Source organism: Sapajus apella, unplaced genomic scaffold (genome assembly GCF_009761245.1).
Source record: "Sapajus apella isolate SASKATOON/1434 unplaced genomic scaffold, GSC_monkey_1.0 scaffold36, whole genome shotgun sequence".
Taxonomy (NCBI): Eukaryota; Metazoa; Chordata; class Mammalia; order Primates; family Cebidae; genus Sapajus; species Sapajus apella.
This window is the reverse complement of record NW_022436976.1, coordinates 12,655,652-12,671,329: the sequence shown is the minus strand read 5'-3', so window position 1 is coordinate 12,671,329 and position 15,678 is coordinate 12,655,652. Positions and strand designations below refer to the sequence as shown.

The following is a 15,678-nucleotide window of genomic DNA, read 5'->3' as shown; positions in this document are numbered from 1 at the left end:
GAAATGCTGAAATCAGGTCATGTTATTTATGATATTGACACTAGCCTAGACATTTTTAAAAATCCTAATCAATTGTCAATGGCTATAATGATTATAAAATTGCTTGTGAAACTAGTTTGTGTACGTACCCATAGTGGAAAGAGAATCACATTCACCACTCTTTATTCACTAAAAAGAGAGATGATATTAATCCTTTAAAATATTTGTATTTTATTTAGTATTTAGTCCTTCTCTGAAATGTGTTAGTCAAGGAAGACTTCCTAAAATGTAGATGTGTATTTAAAATATTATAAGACTTTAGTTATAACATTTATTTATAAGAAAAGTCACTGAAAAATTCTTAATGGTCTCAGAGCTAAAATGTCTAAGGAAATACTTGCTTCGGCAGAAGTTATAAGTAGCTACTATTTCCTGAGGACATGTTACATGCCAGAGTTACTACATATGCTATACTTTCATTCTCATAACATTTCTACAAAGCATATCCTAGTACTTCCACTTCACCAATAAAATTAATAGCTAACATTTATTAATTAGGTACCAGGTGGTAAGCACTGTATTTCACATGAATTAATTCCATTAGCGCCTATAGAAACAATGAGTCTTTCAGAGAGCAGTAGGGAATTATTGCCAATAATGAGGTAGTAAATGCCATTTCCACTTTATGGGTAAGGCAGCTGAAACACAGAGATATTAGGTGACTTGTCCAATATCACACAGCAAATGTGGGTTAAACTTTCCTGTCTCCTTCTGTGATTGCAACTTAATCACTGCTTAGAACATTTTGCCTGATGTTCTAAGCAGGAAGAAAATTCCTTAATGTCACCCAAAGTAACAAATTATCCCATTTTGACGCCAAAATTGAAATATTTCCACTCTATACCATATCATCATGTGAAATATATGCATTCACTACAACATATTGTGGTAAAAATATTTAGTGAATTATGCCTAATATAGCAATATAGTTAATAATTTTGTTTTTGGCCAGGAGGAGTCGCGCGCTGCTGCTGCTGTTGCCGCCGCTGCTCTCGCCGCTGTTAGGCTGCGCCCGCTTCTTCAGGGCCCAGTCCCTCGGACCCATCGCCGCTTCTAGACCCTACTGCGGTCTCGGATCTTGCCGGGAAAATGTCTGATGAATTTTCGTTGGCAGATGCGCTACCTGAACACTCCGCTGCCAAAACGTCTGCTGTGAGCAATACAAAACCTGGCCAACCTCCTCAAGGCTGGCCAGGCTCCAACCTTTGGAATAATCCAAGTGCTCCACCTTCGGTGCCATCTGGACTCCCACCAAGTGCCACACCCTCTACTGTGCCTTTTGGACCAGCACCAACAGGAATGTATCCCTCCGTGCCTCCCACCGGACCACCTCCAGGACCCCCAGCATCCTTTCCTCCTTCCGGACCATCATGCCCCCCACCTGGTGGTCCTTATCCAGCACCAACTGTGCCAGACCCTGGCCCCACAGGGCCATATCCTACACCAAATATGCCCTTTCCAGAGCTACCTAGACCATATGGTGCACCCATAAATCCAGCTGCAGCTGGTCCTTTAGGTCCATGGGGATCCATGTCTTCTGGACCTTGGGCACCAGGAATGGGAGGGCAGTATCCTACCCCTAATATGTCATATCCATCTCCAAGGCCATATCCCGCTCCTCCTCCTCCCCAAGCCCCTGGGGCAGCACCACCTGTTCCATGGGGCACAGTTCCACCAGGAGATATCCTGCCCCTACAGGATCGTATCCTACACCAGGACTGTATCCTACTCTCAGTAATCCTTTTCAAGTGCCTTCGGGACCTTCTGGTGCTCCACCGATGCCTGGTGGCCCCCATTCTTACCATTAAGTTAACAATGGATGAAGAAATGACGTTTTGCTTTTTGAAGTACATCTATATGCACATGAATGCATATATAAAAATTGCTGGTTTCACTATTAGAGGGCATTCATGAAAGCACAACTCTTGCACCTCTCAGAGAAGATAACTGCCTCTTGTACCTGGAGGTGTAGTACATCATATGTATACAATCAGATAAAAGCATAGAAGTAAATCATTCGGATGTGATTTTTATTTGGTTTTCATGGAAAGTTAAAGTGATTAAGTATATTGAATAGCTCTTTGACAGAATTTGTTTAAACTATGAAACTACACACTTAAAAATCTAAGATGATGTGTGGATTATTGTTAGAATCTGCGACTCATTGGCAATTTATTTCAAGTATTTTTCTATAATCACTTCCCCTCCAAATAAATACACTTTGAGAATAACCCCTCATATCTAAACAAATGATGCCTCTCAACATTTTGAGCTGCTCTGTTGGATAAATAAATCTGGTCCTCTTGAGGTTATATTTTGGATATACATTTTTAAACTGTCAGTAATTATTGTCAGATGTGAAGTTTAGTAGACAGCCAGTGTTCATTTTTATCCTTGAGCTTTTAATAAAACTTCCTTGTTTGTTTTTAGTCATATGGGCCATACAGCACTAAAATGTGCTCTTTATGGAAACTTTTTTCTTTTTAATCCAGGCCAACATGTATGTAAATTAAATTTTTATATAATTGATTATCTCTTTGTACTACTTGAGATTTGATTATGAGATGTGCATATTGCTTTGGAAAAAGCTCGAGAAAGGAAATAATTCTCTCCTTTGTTTTGAACCTCAAGCTAGAGAAACCCTAGGCATTGCTTAATTGCAACAAGTAGTTTTCTTTCCCACAAAAAAACTGAGGCAGCTCTTCTGCCCAGGGCATTCCCTGCAGCCACCCCCAACCCAGTTGCCCTTAGTTCTTTAGAAGGAGCACAGCCCTTGATTCCTCCCTGATGTGGTAAACTGGCACACTCTAAAGGTGTAAAACATAAAACAGTTGTGTTTAGAGAACCTTAAGTCATGCAGATATGACTGTTCTCTTTGTACAAGTGTGAATCAAAATAATGCATCTTTCAGAGTCTTGTTAAGCTATGTCATTGTCTCCTGCATAGTTTCCTGAGTCTTTTTGTAAAGTGCTTTTGGCTAACAGTTCAGTTCTGTATTTGTTGACAGGTAAATAACTGGAGTTGAGTGCCATCTTTGAAAAAATTACCCTCTAGCTCTAACACTGAAAATAATAAATTGTAGATCTCTGCAACTGAGTTTAAAGCAATGTGACTGTAATGCTTAAATGTTAATTATTGTTTATAACCACCAAAAAACAGCCCTAGTAGTTTTTTGGCACCTTATGTTTAAATCAGATTCTTAGATTTGGGGTAGACCTGACCTTGCTATTTATTAGATAACATTTTGAATGTATCCATTGGATTTCTAAAATGTATTGTGAATTTTCTCAAACAGGATTTATGTTGGAGCTCTGTTTTTACTTAGAAATAAAATATTTAGTTTATTTCTGCTCTAATTAAAATGTCAAGAATGCAAAAAAAAAATAATAATTTTGTTTTTAATTCTAGAAATTTCAAATCATATTATGAAATATATATGTAGTTATCCTTTGCATTTAATTCTTATACTGCAATCCATATGCAAATTTTTAAATATTGTTGGTAAGCATTTACTTAAGATTTTGATAGATTTGTTGATGAATTATGTACAATACTATATTATCTCGATACATAACAATTATAATTCTATGAATACATAGGTCCTAAGTAGCTAGATTCCTCAGATATCTCCTATACCTGTGATAGCATTGGCTTGATATATAAGCTGATTAAATTCTCAATTGCACTACAGTCAATTGGTCTCTTCTCTTGTCAAAGAACTATGTTATCACATGTTATTATTCTGGGGTAATCAGACATTCTGCATGGTATAGGAATAGAGTATTGGAGTTTTGGATACCTTTTGTTTAATACATGGGCTTTTCATATTGCTTACTCTTCCTTCCTTAATAGTCTTTTGAAACATCATAGGAGAACATTTGCCACTCTTTTTCATAGTTAATATTTCTGTATTTTCACATAATTGCATATTGAGATATATTCATAATTACCATTACTATACAACTTCTTTTAAAATGGTAGAAAAATATTAACTTTCAAATAGGTGGTTTAGACAAATATTTAGAGCCTTCATGAAACATATTTTTCAGAAAACTCAAAAAACTGTAAGGACAGAAAGAACAGAAAGCACATGGATTCTAACCTTCCAATTTATCCTTTCATCCTCTGATCAGTAACCCTGCTAAATGACTACCTAGCCTTCATTTTGATGTCTCAATAATGAAGAACTCTAAAGACAAAGCTTTCTAACTTTACACTTCTCTGGCTGTTTAAAACGTTTTCGTTACAGTGAAAACACTTGCCTTAATTCTATGTTTTAAAACCCTATATAACTGAAATATACATTTAACATAAAATTATGATGACAATAAACATAACACTTTTTCTGTAATAAGCTCTGGGCTCATCTCACAATCGCTTAGAAGAGTCCATCTTTTCCCTAAAAAAAAAAAAAAAAATTATTCATTAATACCTAGAAATTTTGTAAACTTTCCCATTGTTCTACAGTAAGATTCAACTGATCAAAAGACTTGAAGTCATTTACAACAAAAAATTTTAGCTTTTTATTCTTAACATCTTGTTTGAAAAGACAAAAAAATTAAACAAAGTTGATTTAAATACAAAGGTAAGGCACTGGTTGTATAATGGTATAGTCCAGGTACTGTTTGATTTGGAAGCCCAAATAACATCATCCAGACCCATTTCTCATCTGAGGTTTCATATTCCATTACATTTGCCTTATTCTCAGAATCTACGTGGGGCCCTCATCAACCAGTAAGAGATATTTTCTTTTCTTCTTCTTCTTCATGTTTTTCTTTTGGCCAGGTTAATGTAAATCAGAAAAGAAAATCTCTCTCTTGAGATTGTTCTGTTAGGATGGATTTGAGACAGCTGCTCATGTTCATTCAGCGGTGGCTGGAGGAACCTGATGCTGGGAATTATGTAATGCTCTGAATACAGCCTGGAACATTTTACAAACTCAACAGGTGTTCACTGTTTTTATTATTAACCAACTCTGTTTCATGCTACTTCTGGAGCTAAACCACATTTGAATTAAGCCAGTGGAGTATCATAGTAGTTATGGGTACTATTGGTTGAGAAAAGGGTCATGGATATTGCCCAAATTTGAATTTCAAACATCCACATCCACTGTCTGCACTGAGTGTTCATTTACTCTCACCAGCATTGTTCTAACATGTCCAATATTAAGATATTTTTTATGAGTAGAAGAGGAGACTCCATTTTTTTCTCATTTTTCACAAAATTAACTATATGTCTATTTTATCTACTGAGATTGTTTCAATGGAGACTATTACTACGAGGCTCATTTATATTTTCAATCTTTGTCTTCCTCTCTGCTTCAATCTTGATGATTGCTATTGATCTGTCTTCATATTTAATGAACTTTAGAGTCTAATCTACTGTTAAGTTCCCATAGTTAGAACTTTTGACTTTCAAGACTCTGTATTTTTTACTTCTAAAATTCCATTTGGTCCATTATTAGAGTATCAATTATGTCTAAAATTCCCAGCCTCTTAATTCATTAGATCCTTCTTTTCCTAAATTTGCTTTAAGTTCTGTATGATTATTTTGAAGTTGCCATATTTGGCTATCTCTTCCTGCATTATTTGCTTAGGAAAATGGCCTCCTGCTCCATCCATGTTGCTGCAAAAGACACGATGTTGTTATTTTTTAATGGCTGTGTAGTGTAACATGGTATATATGGTTTTTTGAGTTTTTTTTGTTTGTTTGTTTGTTTGTTTTTTTGGTACCATCTACCGCTGACAGGTGCATTTAGGTTGAGTCCATAACTTTATTGTAAATAATGCTGTGATGAACATATGTGTGCAAGTGTCTTTATAGTGGAAAGATTTATATCCCCTTTCGTATATACCCAATGCTGTGATTGATGGGTTGAATGTTTACTTGGTTTCAAGTTTTTTGAGGAATCACCACACTGCTTTTCACAATAGCTGAACAAATTTACATACCCACCATCAGTGTATAAGCATTCCTTTTTCTCTGCGGCCTCGCCATCATATGTTCTGTTTTGACTTTTTAGTAATAGCTATTCTGACAGTATGAAATGGTATTTCATTGTGCTTTTTATTTGCATTTCTCTAATTATTAGGGATGTTGAACATTTTTTATATGCTTATTGTCCATGTGTATGTCTTGTTAAAAAAAAGTGTCTGTTCATGTACTTTGCCCACATTTTAATGGGGTGATTTGTTTAATACTTGTGCATTTGTTCAAGTTCCTTGTAGATTCTGGGTATTAAATTTTTGTTGAATCCCTGGTTTGCAATTTTTTTTTCCATTCTGCTGGTTATATTTACTATATTTGGTCTTCTTGTTGAATTGAACCTTTACCATTAGGTAATATTCTTTCTCTTTTTTAAAATCATTGCTGGTTTAAAGTCTTATTTGTCTGAAATTAGAATAGCAACCCCTGCCTTTTTCTGTTTTCTGCTTGCTTTGCAGATTTTTCTCCATCCCTTTGCTTTTTCCCTATACGTATCATTGCAAGTGAGGTGGGTCTCTTGAACACAGTATACTGTTGGGTCTTGCTTCTTTATCCAGCTTGCCACATTGTGCCTTTTAATTGAGATATTTTGTCCATTTACATTCAAGCTTAATATTAGTATATGCAGATTTTTCCCTGTCATGATGTTGATAACTTGTTATTATGCAGACTTGTCAGTGTGATTGCTTTACAGTGCCAATGGTCTATATACTTAAATGTGTTTTTATGGTGACCAGTAATGTTCTTTCATTTCCAAAGTTAGCATTCTTTTAAAGGTCTGTTGTAAGACAGGATTAGTGATAATGAATTCCCTTAGCATTTGCTTGTATAAAAGGGATCTTATTTCTCCTCCACTTATGAAGCTTACTTTGGCTGGATATGAAATTCTTGGCTGGAACTTCTTTCCTTAAAGAATGCTGAATATAGATGGCCCCCCAACATCTTCCAGCTTGTATGGCTTCTGCTGAAAGGTTCACTGTTAAGCTGATGGGGCTACCTTTGTTGGTGATCTACCCCTTCTCTCTCACTGCCTTTACCATTTTTTCTTTCATTTTGACGTTGGAGAATCTGATGACTATGTATCTTGAGAAGGGTCATCTTGTGGGTTATCTGCATTTCCTGAATTTGAATGTTGGCCTCTTTAGTGAGGTTGGGAAATTTTTCATAGACAATATCCTGAAGTATCTTTTCAGGTTGCTTACTTTTCCCCTCTCTATTTTAGGAACGCCAATGAGACATAGATTTGGTCTATTTACATAATCCCATATATCTCAGAGATTTTGTTCATGCTTCTTCAATCTTTTTCTTTATTTTTGTCTTACCAGGTTACTTTGGAGAACTGGTCTTTGACTCTGAGATTCTTTCCTCAGAGATAGACTCTGGTTGATTGTGCTGTTAATACTTATGAGATTATTCTGAAATTTTTGAAGTGAGTTTTTCAACTTTTTAAGAACAGTTTGGTTCTTTTTGAAAATGGCCATTTTGTCTTTCATTTTCTGTATCATTTTATTGTATTCCTTCCCTGAATCCTCTTTTGTTATAGGAGACCTGGTCAGCATCGGTGGAGGGAGGAGCCACAGGGAGTCCTAAATGTGGGGGTATTCCTGAGGAGGGGCCAGTAGGGCATAGGGTACAAGTCTTACATAGCTGAGGACTATCCCTTAGAGAAAAGAAAATTTGCGCATAGGGGACCTCAATCTGTTTACCTTTGCTTTTACAGAACAGGTCTATTTGTAGAATGGTGTTATAATTTATACTTCCCTTAGGAGGCCAGGTTTCTGCACTCAGCAGAGGGTATGGTGACCACTCGGTTTGTCATAGAAAAATGAGCCACTTCTTCAAAGATCATGTGTCAAATTGTGTTAGCGTTCATAGTGGTAGTGATATCAGCACAGGTTAGGAAAGGCATTCTGTATTCTTGATAAAAGAAATTATGTCAACAATTCACCATCAATATTATATCTGCTATGGGTTTTATTTTGCTATTGTTGTTCCTATTGCCGTGGATCTTAATTATTTTCTACAGGTATTTTTTAATGTGAACAAGATTTGCATCTTAATAACACATGCTCTTACTGCATTTGTAGAATAATTAAATGATTTTCCCTTTAATTGATTATTTTAGTCAATAACATTAATCCATTTTTAATAATAAACTAATCAAAAATTCCTCAAATAAATCACAGAAAATCATCTATGTTGCTGTATTTGGTTTGTTAATATTTCATGGTTGAGTGTCGCATCTGTGTTTGTGAATAAAATTGACCTATACCTGCCCTCTTTAGTGTGACTGAGCTTGGTTTGTCGATCAATATGTTCCATTGTCATAAAACGAAAGAAGAATGTCTCTTTATTTTATGATTCTGAGATTATTTGTGAAGAACTGGAAACATCATATCCTGGAATGTCTTGCAGAAATTGACTTTATACTCACTGGACATACTGTGTTTTTTGTGGAGAGTTATTTATTGATATACATTCTAATAGGAACACATGAATTATATTATTTTGTGGCGAGTTTAATAAATTATAATTTGTTAGAAATATCTTCATTTTTCTAAATTTTCAAATGTATTGGTATTATATTTTTAAAATATTTTCTGTTTAATCCCTAAAATATATCTAGTTCTATCTCCTATTTAATTCCTAAAATTGTTTATTAATGTCTTTTAATTATAAATATATTTGTCATTTCCCCTTATTTTGTAAACCCTTAGAAGTGCCAATATTTGGCTTTTCTGGCCCTCATTATTTTGTATATTTTCTAGTTCATTAATTTCTAACTCTATTATTCTCTTTCATTTATATTTTTGAGATTTATTATATATTTCTTCCACTACTTACAGTGGTGGTTTAGTTTATTAATCTAGAGCTTTTATATTTGAATTTCAGCTTATGTATTATTAAATATTTTTCTATATACTGATTTAGTTGCAGCCCACAAATTTGATTTGTTATTTTTTTCATTGTGACACAATAATAAATATATATTAGGCCTTTGTCTCCAGTTCACAGCACACAGCTTCTAAAATCTTTCTAATTTCCTGAGTGATAATCATGCCAGGAGCATCTTTTGTCCTAATATTTGGTTTTGACCTAGGTTGCTGACACAAGAGCTCCTAAATCCCTTGGAATTTCTTGAGTGTTCAAAGTAGGTTTGTAATCCCAGCACTTTAGGAGGCCATGGTGGGCAGATCACGAGGTCAGGAGTTCGAGACCTGCCTGACCAACATGGTGAAACCCAGTCCCTACTAAAAATACAAAAAAAAAAAAAAATAGCTGGGTATAGTGGCACGTGCCTGTAATCCCAGCTACTCAGGAGGCTGAAGCAGGAGAACTGCTTGAACTGACAGGCGGAGGTTGCAGTGAGCTGAGATCCAGCCACTGCATTCCAGCATAGGTGACAGAGCAGGACTCCATCTCAAAAAAAAAATTCAAACCTGCAAGATCCTCAGTCCTTCCTGGCTGCTGAACACAGCCATGTTCTAGAAGGTTGGTGCACCCCAGCTGCAGAAGTACAAAAACTCCTGTGCTCAGGACCTTACCATATCTATTTCTTTATCTGACTGTTCATCTCTATCCTTTATAGTATTCTTTTCAATAAACTCACAAACGTAAGTAAATCTTTCTCTGAGTTTTGTGAACCATTATAGTAAATTATCAAACCTGAGGTTACACAGCTAGTTGCTCAGAAGTGTATAAGATAACGAGGGATTTGTCGTTGGTGCCTGAAATAAAGGTGGTCTTAGGGATCTGTGTTAACTCTAGGTAGTGAAAGTCAGAATTAAGTTGGAGGACACCCAGCTGGTGTCTACAAAGAATCGAAGAATTGTTTGATGTGGAAAGCCCATCAAACTTGTTGTCAGATGTGCTATTTGACAGAAAAAAAAACAAGATTTTTCTTCCATTCATATTTTTCAAATCTTAATTTTTCTAATTTGCATTATGTTGTGTTCATTGTCCCATGATTTGTTTAAACTTTTAAAATCTAAACACATAAAGTTTAAGGTGTGAACCATGGCTCAGGCCTACAATCCCAGTACTTTGGTAGGCTGAGGCAGGCAGATAACAAGGCCAGGAGTTCGAGAGCAGCCTGACCAACAGGGCAAAACCCTGTCTCTACCAAAAATACAGAAATTATTAGCCAGGCATGTTGGCACGCACCTGAAATCCCAGCTACTTGGGAGGCTGAGGGGCAATTATCACTTGAACCTGGGAGGCAGAGGTTGCAGTGAGCTGAGATCCTGCCACTGCAGTTCAGCCAGGGTGACACAGCAAGATTCTGTCAAATAAATAAATGAACAAACACATAGGATTTTTTCTAATTACTTTTGTTATTTCTGACTTAACCGTGCTAAAATACAAAGTAATCTGTTCTGTATGAAATAACATTTTAGAGATAGCTTTATAGTTTAGTGTATACTTTACTTTGATAAATGTTTTTTATATATTCGAAAAGAATAAGACTCTCTAATTGTTAAATGTAATTTTAGATACATTTGTAAAATTGTACATCAAACAATTTGTGTTATTTCTGCAGGTGAAAATTTCCATGCCTTCATTGCTTTTTAAAAGTCAGCCTGCTTTTTATATTTATTAAGTTATATGCGATTTTAAAGTGATGAATTTGCTAATTTTTCTTTATATAGTTCTCAAATATTTACTTTCTGTGTTTTTGTTTTCTGTCTGATGTCTACTTTTCTCATTTTCTTTAGTGAGAAAAATGTATTTTTTAACATCTGAAAATACTTTTCTTTCATTCTTGAAAGGTGAGTTAGGTAGATGTATAATTCTACTTTGATGGGTTTTATCTCTCCCTAAGTATGCAGTTCTGTTATTTAAATGTGTCTCTGGTTGTCCTTATTTTGCTTGATAATTTGGCTTTCAAATAAGTTGCTGTACCTTTGAAAGGTGGTTTGTCTTCTTTTTCTTAGCTATTTTTAAAATATATTTGTCCTTAGTATCCCACACTAACAGTACAAGATGTCCATGCATATATTTCAAGTAGGTGAAGTATTCCTATGTCTATTTCTCTGTCGTTTTCATTGCGTCTCCCTTCTGTCTCATTTTTTAATGTGTGTTTTGTGATATTTTACCTGAGAACTACTAATTTTTCTCAAACTTAATATTATTATCTTTCACATCTAGGTTGAATTTGAATTAAGAAAGGATCTGTGAAATTTGGGAGGACTATTTGTCTGAGAAGCAAGCAAGGTAAGTTGAGAAATTTTCTGATCAATTCCCCCACTTGATCTTTCTTTGTTTTTTATTTTTGTTTTTGTCTTCATTTTTCAAAGTTAAAGCAAGCAAGTTTGCTGTCATATTCAAAATGGTGGAGCTCATTTGTCACTTTATTTTGTAATATATATGTACCACTTATAGTTTATAACTTTATGTGGGGATTCTGCTTTTGGGTTCTCCACCTTAGGCTTTACCTTCTGCCTTGGGCTATGTCATCAATTCATTACATACTGGTTGGTTTTCAATGTGCCTTTTGGTAATCTGGGTTCATCACAAAATTTTTAGTTAAATACAAGTTTTCGAACCCATTTACTTCCCAGAATCATTGTTTTCAGATGATTTCAGGGGCTTAAATATTATTTTATCTTTTGCCAGGTCAATGATTCTTTTCCAAAGATGATTTTAATATTTTTCCCTCTTCTCACAGTGACATCCCATCCAGGTCTAAGTCCTGTCCTATCAGAAAATTACATGTTCAGTTTTAACACACTTGTGTTGCTGATATTTTTTTCCAGGTATGTTTTTCTTAATCTAGTAAAAGAAAACAAATGAGCATACATTTTAACTAAATTTACTTTTTAGTAAAGTTTTTAAATTTAGTTAAGTTACAGAATATGCATGGAAATTTGTCACACTTTCCAATAAGAAACAGAACGAAACTGGCAATGGCATGGATTCCAGCTTTAGTTACTAAGTGGTACATAGAACTTTTAAAAACACCATTTTTCCTTTTCTCTTCTTCCTACATAAAGCAATGTTATTGCATCTGATAATCCTAGAAAATGACCTTCATAAGCTAAGAACATTATAGAATCCTAAAGCCTTGCTGATTCGCATAAGATGAAAAGGTTGAAGAAATAGCATTCTATGTTCCCACGTCTCCCTACATCTACATGATCATGTCTTCTGAATAAAGTAGACTCTTTTCTCCCAGATATATCCAGAGAACACGTATCTAGGCATTTAAACATATTCATAGTACACACATTGCAGTCAATACCGCCATTCTAAATGGAAAGTGTTCAAAACATGTCCCTAAAAATTTCTCGTTAAAAGGTGATTAATTAATTTTAATCATTTTGATAAATAAATCAATTTATTGATAAATTTTCTGTTAATCAGCAATATTTCTGAAGGAACATGATCTACAAAGAATGATATACAATTATTAAAATAACAGTGAACTCTTCTAATCAGTTTGATATTTACATAGTTAATTATATTTGTGAGAAAGTCTGTATTCCAAGTTCATTAGGATAGAAATAAAACCTTAACAAATATTTCTCTGTCATTCTTATTCATCTTTCAACAATATTTTCAAAAGATTCTTTAAACTATTTCAGAAACATTGCACATCTATGTCGAGTTCTCTAGCATTAACTTTCTCTCTGTACATGTACATGCTTAAATCAAGGCTCAGTGACTGCCAAACTAGCACTGACCTCTCAACAGGGGTGACATTAAGACTTTTTGTGTGTGTGTGATTTTAGCAAAGTAACACATAACTTCAGGAAGCTCCCATCCAATGTACACTTTCACAGTTCTTTGTTCATCTTTCTCTTTTGTGTCAGTGACTTTTAGACGGGAAAAAGACAGCTCTAACTTTAAGCTTTGCTCTTTTAGCACTTGCAGATTGTAATTTTGCTTTGCATGGCACCCACTAACACAAAAAGATAATGTTATTATGAAACTTAAAAAGGGGGAAAGAGAATGAATGTGAGAGATAAGATATTGGATAATTTGTAGGTAAAATACTCATATTGTTGAATTTTTACAATAAAAACATTCTCTTGAGAAAAGTGAATATTAGTATTAAATAGGCATGGAGTCCTATTTTATTTGTTTTTAAGATTTGGTGATTTTCTACATTCTATGTAATATAATCTTACAAGGTAAAGGTAACATCTTGTAAACCACATTCCTCCTTTAATAATAATAGTACTTAGTTTCTTGTATTTTAAATGTCGGTAAGCACTGATTTATTAAAAAGCATGCAGGTGAATGTGTTTATTCTTTCAGGATAAATTGCATAGTCACTTAATTTTATTTACTACTGTAAAATGCCTATAATATCACTGCAGATATGGCAAGCAAGGATTCAAATGCACATATTTGATGGATCTCTCAAACAAACAAAAGGTGTGTATCCATGACAACCAAGCCACTGAGATCCATTGGTATGTGAATAAGATACTCTTTAGCATTATGCAGATTTTTTTTAAAAAAAAACTGACATGCAGTTACTGGGATCGAATTTATGAATGTGTAAATGTAAGCGCATTATGTGTTCCTGAATTCGTTTATGATTTGCTTGACCAAGAGCACTAGAAATGTTCAACCCAAAGAATGACACTGACTAAAATCAAATCTTCTATTCTTTGTTTTGATTTTCATTAGAGGAAAAGGGGCTATGAAAGTGTGATTTCACTCATTTTGTTTTTTAGATTTTTGGTGGAGAAGGAGGGAGACTGAAGAAGTAAATTTCTTGAATAGGTTATAAAATAAGAAAAAAATTATAAGCATTAAGCTTTTGTACTCCTACTAAGAAGTAGAACTACAGGTGAATAAATTTCAATTTTACTCTTTAGGAAAAAGCTAAAACTTTCCGTGCCTTAGCTGTTTTTACTATGCTTATGTGGTCACTAGTAATTTATGCTCCATATTTAGTTGGTTTGGTTTAATTCTACTAAATTTTATGATACATGTATTTAGTAATGCCTACTTGTTTTCTTTTTCCATAATATTGAAATATGAAAGACCAACCAGCAGTCTCAGAGAGGCATTCTATTTTAGACAGGAAAAAATAAAAGAAAAAGTACCCTTTTCAGTAAATAAAAATAAATTCAGCAAAATACAAGGGAAAGAAAGCTGCAACATACCACTCCACATACAATTAATAATTTTTAAAATTCTGTAAGAATCAGGGGAAAAAACTTGAATCAAATATTTTAAAATGAAAAACAGAAATGAATAAAAGTAGAGATAAATATAATGTATTTCTCAAACTCAGGGAGGACATTAAAATTTTTTTAAAATCATCTGAGTATTAAAGAATAAAGCATAAGGTAACCAAATAAAAATATATTTGAATAAAAATTTAATAAAGGTCATTGAAAAAGTGGTAAATATCCAAGATTTTAAACAATAAGATAAATAAATTAATTAAAAGCATTAGAAAGAAAATAATTAAAATACAAGGCAGGCAACGAATATGATGCAGGCATATAATTGGAGTCGCTAAATTAGAAAAATAATACAACCCAAAACCCTGAAATAATTTTACAGTACAATTTTAAAAGTTTTGTCAGAATTGAGAGAAAAATAAAATCCACATATTGAAAGGATCTATCATGTATCTGAGATAACTGAGTCAAAACAATCAACTATAACACACATTCTAGAAAAAGTTTAGACTAAAATCAGATTAAACTTTTTACAGTCTCTAAAAGAAAAAAATAGAACTTGTAATCATAGTATAAAAATAAGAAAGGGATGGGAATTCTTAAACTTAACAGCTGAAAAAAATTAGATGGAAATGAGTATTTTCAAGAAATTCAAGCAAATAAGTGTAAGATAACTATTTGATATATCTTGCATGTTTAAGACCAAAGAAAAACTGTTTATGCATGTAAAATTTCAATGCATACAATACTCCTGAATCATTTCTGAGGAATCCATTGGAGAATAAATATCATTTAACTCAGATACAAATAAGGAAGATTTTAGCAAAAGAATTATAAATGAGCATTTAATATATTTAACTATCAATTAAATATATTGAAATTTTAATTACATATTAAAGCAATGGAACAGGGCTAGAAAAGATGTATCTATGTGAAATATAAAATACAAAAATACATAAAAAGTGGAGAGAAGAAAAAAGAAAAACAGAATAAATTCACTGATTAATGCATAGGAAATAGGTAAGAATTAAAGGAAAACATTTAACAAGAAAAAAATCGGATAATAAAAAGATTAGAAAGAAAGGAGGTTAAAGACACTAAAATTATGTAAATAAAAGTGTAATCATGTTAATCAAAAATGCAAACATTCCTTAACACCAAAATATATTTAAAAATTCTATGCACTGATAAGGAATGATTCTGTGATAAGATTTTGAATGAGAAAATGAAAGTAAACTTCTGTATATATAAAACTTTAGATATAAAACATATATAATTTACATATAATTTTTCTAACTTTTCTGAATAAAATAAGACAGAAAATGTATCTGTCCAGGTGTCTGCTTAATTTTGCAAAGACATAAATTTTGTTTGTGTTTCTCAAAAGCACAGGAAGGATAAACTTGCCTACAGTTAAATGAGTAGGGTAAGAGAATGGGATGGAAGGGATAGAATGGAAGGTATGGTTGTCTGACTGTATATTTCTGTACAGATTTGTATTAGAATCATG

The 15,678-nt window shown here is 33.5% G+C and overlaps 1 pseudogene across 1 annotated transcript; it reads left to right on the top strand.

The window, feature by feature from the left end:
* The first annotated feature begins 1,032 nt into the window (after nt 1-1,032).
* Nucleotides 1,033-2,855, top strand: LOC116563839 (annotated as a pseudogene). The gene has a single exon (XR_004274596.1). The product of XR_004274596.1 is annotated as an MAPK-interacting and spindle-stabilizing protein-like (transcript).
* The last annotated feature ends 12,823 nt before the right edge of the window (nt 2,856-15,678 follow it).